This window comes from Haliotis asinina, chromosome 7 (genome assembly GCF_037392515.1).
Source record: "Haliotis asinina isolate JCU_RB_2024 chromosome 7, JCU_Hal_asi_v2, whole genome shotgun sequence".
NCBI lineage: Eukaryota > Metazoa > Mollusca > Gastropoda > Lepetellida > Haliotidae > Haliotis > Haliotis asinina.
In genome coordinates, this window is record NC_090286.1 from 41,615,980 (window position 1) to 41,622,596 (window position 6,617).

Genomic DNA, 6,617 nt, shown 5'->3' on the forward strand with positions numbered 1-6,617 from the left:
AGTTGTTATCCATAAAAAAAACTGTTAGGTAGAGATTTGGGTTTTGTAAATACATATCCACTGAATTTGCGTTCGATCCAATCAAAATCATCTCAGTAGAGATGGTGAACTACTGCGTGGATGGAAACTGCCATTCGTCCAAGTACAAAGCAGGACTTGAAACTGACAAGAGTTTGCACCAGTTTCCGTCAGATCCAGTCATCCAAGAGAAAATGGATGTAGTTTGTTTGCAACCCACATACATAAAAACATGTCATGTGTACAAGTATCACACCTACCTAATTACATAATGTGGCAGGCGTCAGGACTCGGGTGCACGAGTCATAAATCAATTTATTTTGTTTATGCAGCATATGTCATGTATGGGATTTCACTTTCTTAGTAAAGTACAAATTCTAGTACTTTTTTTTGTTCCATCCCATCCGGGATTCGAACACGCACCCTTATTTTGTTTGTGATGTGTAGCCTGATATGTGGTCAATGATTGAAGCTGTGTATTGTATATTGTCTTTAGCAGACCAAGATTAGACTACTGCTCACGAACTCATACTCTGGGCATGCATTCTGTTTGAAGCTCCGCGTACCTATTCACTGCGCATGCATTATGGGCGCAGCGCAGCATAGCTGTTGAAACCACTTTTTCCCAACGCTGGGGGACATTTTAGTGAATCGTTTTTTTCATGAGTTTGTTTCAGTTTTATAGGATGAATTGGCATTTTTGATGATTTGTTTCGGTAAGTGCATACCGAAAGGTATCAGAATCTGCAAAGTTGTATTTTACGTTGCATGTGACCTTTAAGTTCCTCTTGAATACTTAATATATTTCCATTTATTAAATAATAACAGCGCAATCAATTATTCATTGAACACTGTTAAGTGTTATTTATTGTGCAACACTGTTTCAAGTTGACTGTATTGCTTCTGTTAACACTGAGTAAATGGAGAAGTGGTTTGCCATATTTAGACGTGTGTTTAGATTGAATGAGTGAGTGAGTTCAGTTTAACGCCACGCATTCAAGCCAAATGGCGGCGGTCTGTAAATAATCAACAGCGAGCCCTGCCATCTGACCCGTAAGTCACTTCTTACGACAAGCATTTGTTACTGAAAATAAGTTCTAACCCGGATCTTCACGAGTGTGTTTAGACTGAGAGTCCTGGAAATCTAAACAGGAGGACAAACATTTTTTATCTCTCGAAGGGTACACAATGTAGCCATACTTAATAGAATTATGAGAGGCTATCTCACATAATCTAAGATACAAACTGAAAAATTGTAGAAGAATAGATACTAAAATATACAAGATTTACAGATATAAAAAGAGGTTTTTGGCAGTATACTTTATAGCAGTTTCATTAGATAGTAAAAAGAAGAACATGTGTACATTAGACAGACTTCGTATGCATCACATACCACTTGAGCTTGACATTCGATGTGAAACCGTGAATCAGTGTACATGGGACAACTCATTCAAACGTTCTCAATATTTACAGAATTTGCATTACACGTATTAATATAATATCTTGTAACCGAAATTCCTTCGTAGTTATTTTTAAAATATATAATAACTTGGAATACTATTGTAAGATATATATTATTTCTTTGTTTGCCGGTTTCCCTTCAAATTCTTATAGGAACTGATTTTGTGTTTACTTCATGTTTCAATTTGGGAATCGACAAGTAACAACAAGTATGACAATCTTTATTTGTTTGTTGTCTAACATCGCACTCAGCAATATTCATCTATATGGCGGCGGTCTGATAATCCAATGGTCAACATCATGAATATTCACCTACGCTTTCAGGATACGACATGGTCAACCAAGTCAGTCTGACCACCCGATCCCGTTAGTGGCCACTTACGAGAAGCATGGTTTGCTGGAGGCCAATTCCTACATGGATCTTCACGGGGCAAGTTATTCTGCTGGTCTCCGGGGAAAAAAAGACTTCATACGTACCTTCAGAAAACTTGGGAGTAAAAACGTCTTGGTTAAACAATGATAACGGTATTAAGCCAACAGTTCCTCTCTGGGGTGTGCAACTGTGAAGGACCTCCTTTTGTGCAGGCTTCCCTGCTCAACTGATGGTATAATCATTGTGAAAAGTTTTATAAGCATGTCGTTTATTCGTGTCAAATGAACTGTTAAGGTAGCCATTAGGCGTAACTTTATCTCTAGGGCCGTATAGTGTGTGATACACCAAAAGGATGGAAGAATGAAATAAACAGCTGTTGTATTATTTTTCTCAAAGTCAGTACACACCTGTGGTTTCCGAATGAAACAAAATAGCGATTTCCATTAACAGAAACGAACAAAATAACAAAAGAGGGTAATTGAAAATGCCGATATAAATTTATCCTCGTAGCCCAAAATGACCTGTTTATAGTACAGTCTATGCACGATTGTTTAGCTGGGGTGTAGTACAGTCTATGCATGATTGTTTAGCTGGGGTTAGCATTTAGAACTTAGATAACATACAGCGTCAATGATAATAACCTTGCTGCGTTGCACAAAATATCCTTAATGTTAAGGCGTATGTTTATGTTAAGGTATGGGAGTTAAGGTAACTTAAGCGCTAAGGTCAGTTTGTAAAAGGGCACTCCGGTCTATTGAATTAAGTGACGTTTTATCGAAGTTTATTATCCCTTTATCAAGGTGAAGTGAACACCGTCAAAAAGATAAAATGTAAAATTTTTTAGATGTTCTGATAAGAAATATGTCAACATTAAGAACAAAAGATAATCGCGAGATGTAGGTCTTAAAAGCATATACAACCCAGGCAGTAGATCCAGATATAAAAAATACGTTTTGATAAGTCGTATCAACATCATCAGAAAGTATTGAATAGAGCGTTTTAAATGTAAAGCGTCTTCATAGACTTAATAGTACCAAATAGCACAAATTCTTAGACTGATGCTGATGTAATGCAGCCGTGTCGGTCTAATCTCTTCAGATATACTGTAAGATTGTATAGGGTAACTATTATCAAGAATACTAATAAGTTTAGAAGTTTCACCATATAATATTAAAATGTTCGCCAAGACACGACTTGTGTGAAATTGTTCAGTCGTGCCAAGATGAAAGTGTGAGCAATACAAAATGACTGGTTTCTGTGTGAGAATGAAAACCCACTGTAAGAAAGGTTTTTCAATGTAAAATTTAACTGTTTGATAGAAATAAGTCATTAGCTTGCGCTCACAAATGACGTTTGTGTTGACTTAGACCATGAAAATTACGATTTTACAGAAACTCAAGACGTTTGCAATATGCAGATTAATGTCATACACTTCCACTTTAGAGCATGTTTGAGTTTACCCAGTACGAGATACATCATTTGAAGTTTCTTGAAGGTAACACTTAAGCCCAACTTCTTACAGAAAGTGCCAGTTTATCAACTTTCATGAAAACAAACACAGCGCCTGGAAGCAGAATTCATCAGCATTATAATTGTGGAAAGTCTTGGCCAACACGCATACCCTTCCGCCGTCTTCAAGTTGATAAATAAACATGGAGAATAAAAAATTACTCAATATACAACCTTGTGTGACACTACTTAAGAAATCAACATATCCTCAAATGCTAATGGCAGCCACTTCCACATCTGCTTTATAGTCTTGGAGTCGATGTAACGAACAATGTTTAACATTCTACCATGAATGCTTTCATTAGGCATACCTTATAAGGTCCCCATAAGGTCGATTAATAAAATCACAGCCTTTGAAAGTCCACATATAAACAACACAATATACCCTCAGAGCTATATGAATATTTTGAACCAGTGAAGTGTGAGAACTTTTGAGTATCCTTTACTAAAACCTGGCTCACGCTATGGGTATCTGGTATACAATTCTAATAAATTCTTTAGTGTATTGAGAATACATAGATTTTACCAGAACTGCCCATTAAGAAACACCTTGGTAACATTTCGTTCAGGCTGTTTTTCGGATTTCAACTTCCCAATCATCAAATTTCCTTTCACATCGAGTAATATTCCACCAATTCCAGAATTTAGTGTTTACATTTCACAGGTTTTGAAGTATAATGGATCATGTTTATTTTATTTTATCTGAAAGTTGTTCGAAGTATACAACATTTAAGGCATCAGTTACGGCAGACATGAGAGGGATATGTCATTTGTTTCTGTATCAATGAAAAAATGAACCTACGTGCCCATTTTTTTCAGATGAACAGTTGACTCGCCTCTGCATGTTTTTTGACGTTTGGCATCAGTGGGGCAGGATAGACATTTTCGCGAACACTCTGGTGTCATTGCTATCTCATAATGCTTCATAAACACACGCTCTGTCATCGTATCTCATACTGTCAGTCACTAGATTGTCTGGCCCAGACTCGTCTGTTTACAGATCGCGTCGTATATCTGTAATAAACCTGAATGCGGGGGTCAAACAAACACATCATGATAAAGTCAGAATTGCTATTCGCAGAGATTTCATTTGTATGCGGAAAAGGGACTTGTCGTTTCTCTAGCTTTGGCGACTGACTGTTATCTAGCGCTGATCTAGTGTTGTTGATAAGAGACCGACTATTCTGCAGAGCTGACAGTCTTATATGAGGCCTGTCATCATCTGGAGTTTACTCCACTCTACGGAAGAAAGCATCTCCGGGGACAGATATTTTTCAATACGCTCATTATACGAATCGATTTGACAATAGTCGTGTCATCCGTTTTGGGAAATTAACAGAGGTATCAGCCATTTCAAAAACGTTTTGAAACTAGACCGTTAATATAGTATTGTCTTCCAGTGATACCTGATGAGGATGTATGCATTTTATAATTGATGGTTAGCACGTAGATCCTGACACCGCTTTTTTACATTTTCATTGGAAAACGATAGCTGTAACTTAACAGGGCTGGAATAATGGGTGTTCGGAACACATGTTTAGTAGAAAGGATGAAATATTAACAATAACGGTTAAGGTCATCTATGTTTTTCTATCGTGTTGATTTATTTTCGTTTATCCCCACATGGGTAAAATGTGTGTGGACTATTTTTGGTTTTCTCCTCCTTCATGGTGCTTGGTCATTGCTGTAAGTGGAGTAAGGCCATACTCACTCACTCAATCAATCAATCAATCACTTATATTCATTTAACTGACCCGTGAAGGTCCCGGGTAGAATAGGCCTTCAGCAAACCATGCTTGCCATAAACGTTGACTCTGCTTGTCGTAAGAGGCGACTAACGGGAGCGGGTGGTAAGGTTCGCTGACTTGGTTGACACATGTCATCGGTTCCCAATTGTGCAGATCGATGCTCATGCTGTTGATCACTGGATTGTCTGTTCCAGACTCGATTATTTACAGAACGCCGCCATATGGCTGGAATATTGCTGACTGCGGCGTAAAACTATACTCACTCATTTAACTGCAACCTGATCTAAGATATTGTATTTACTGAATTTGCAGTGTACAAATATTACCACGTAGATTTGAGCAGGTGTCGTTATACTTTTGTCATGTATACACTGCAGCCATTTATAACAGCTTGTTTTCTTAACTTGCCTAATTTAATGAAACACCGGCATTGCATTAACTTTGCACATTCCAAATTCCTAGTGGTCGATGCCAACCCTTGCAATACAGAGTTGCGTCCCTTTGCTTTGTTAAGATCCGTTGCTGATGATTATTACATCCATTGATCAGACTCGGGGTCTGAACCCAGTGAATTTCTCGTCACCTATTGACTTATTCTGTTGCCATGGGTACAGAAAGAGTAAAAAAAAACCTCGCACGAGTAAGCTTCACATAAATAAACTGACGGGTAAAAGTAAGTACACACTTGAAATCTGGACTTGACAAAAATACGTCATGTCACTAGACACGACTATTTATAGACCGCCGCCATATAGCTGGAATATGAGCCCAGAACTACAGTCACTCACTCATTTTTCCGCTTGACTAGCAGCTTTAATTCTGCGGTATACAGATGTTAGTCCTGGAATTCAGGTTAATATGCTCTACTAATACCGATGAGAATTTCCAATAGTAAACTCTTCTGTATTGACAGCTAATAAGTTCTCATGATGATGAACCATAATTTGATTGAGTACAGTGCATTTTGAATCTTGATTTTTTCTAAATGACGCCAAATGTTTGAAGAATACGTTTAGCCTACTCTTCTTGGTTTGCTTGGTTTTGCAGGTATTGTAATACGAATGAAGCACATACTGACACAACTGTTCAACTATTGTTGTCCTTTACAATAACTTCGCTTGTCAAAGTTTTTGATCACTTAAATATCTGAAATATGCCATGGTCACTGGCATATTCTAATTTTCTTTGTAGTCTTGCCTGTGTACACATTATCCTAGGCCTCTTTGTGTTATTCATCAACAATTATATACGTACACAACAGTTAGAGCATGAAGGGAACTGCACCAAAGTTTTCTGTGAGAGTCGAACACATCTACCATTGGACCCCTATTGACCAGGAGACACAAAAGAACAATTCTGATGTCTAAATACCTGCCGTGTGTTGACACGATTCGTTAGACTGAAGCTGGCTGAGTCAAATCGTAGCGAGGAGAGCTCAGATCCCATTAACCTAACCTAATACCAACCATACCTAGAGTTATGTCCCGTCGTGTTGAGTGGAATGTACA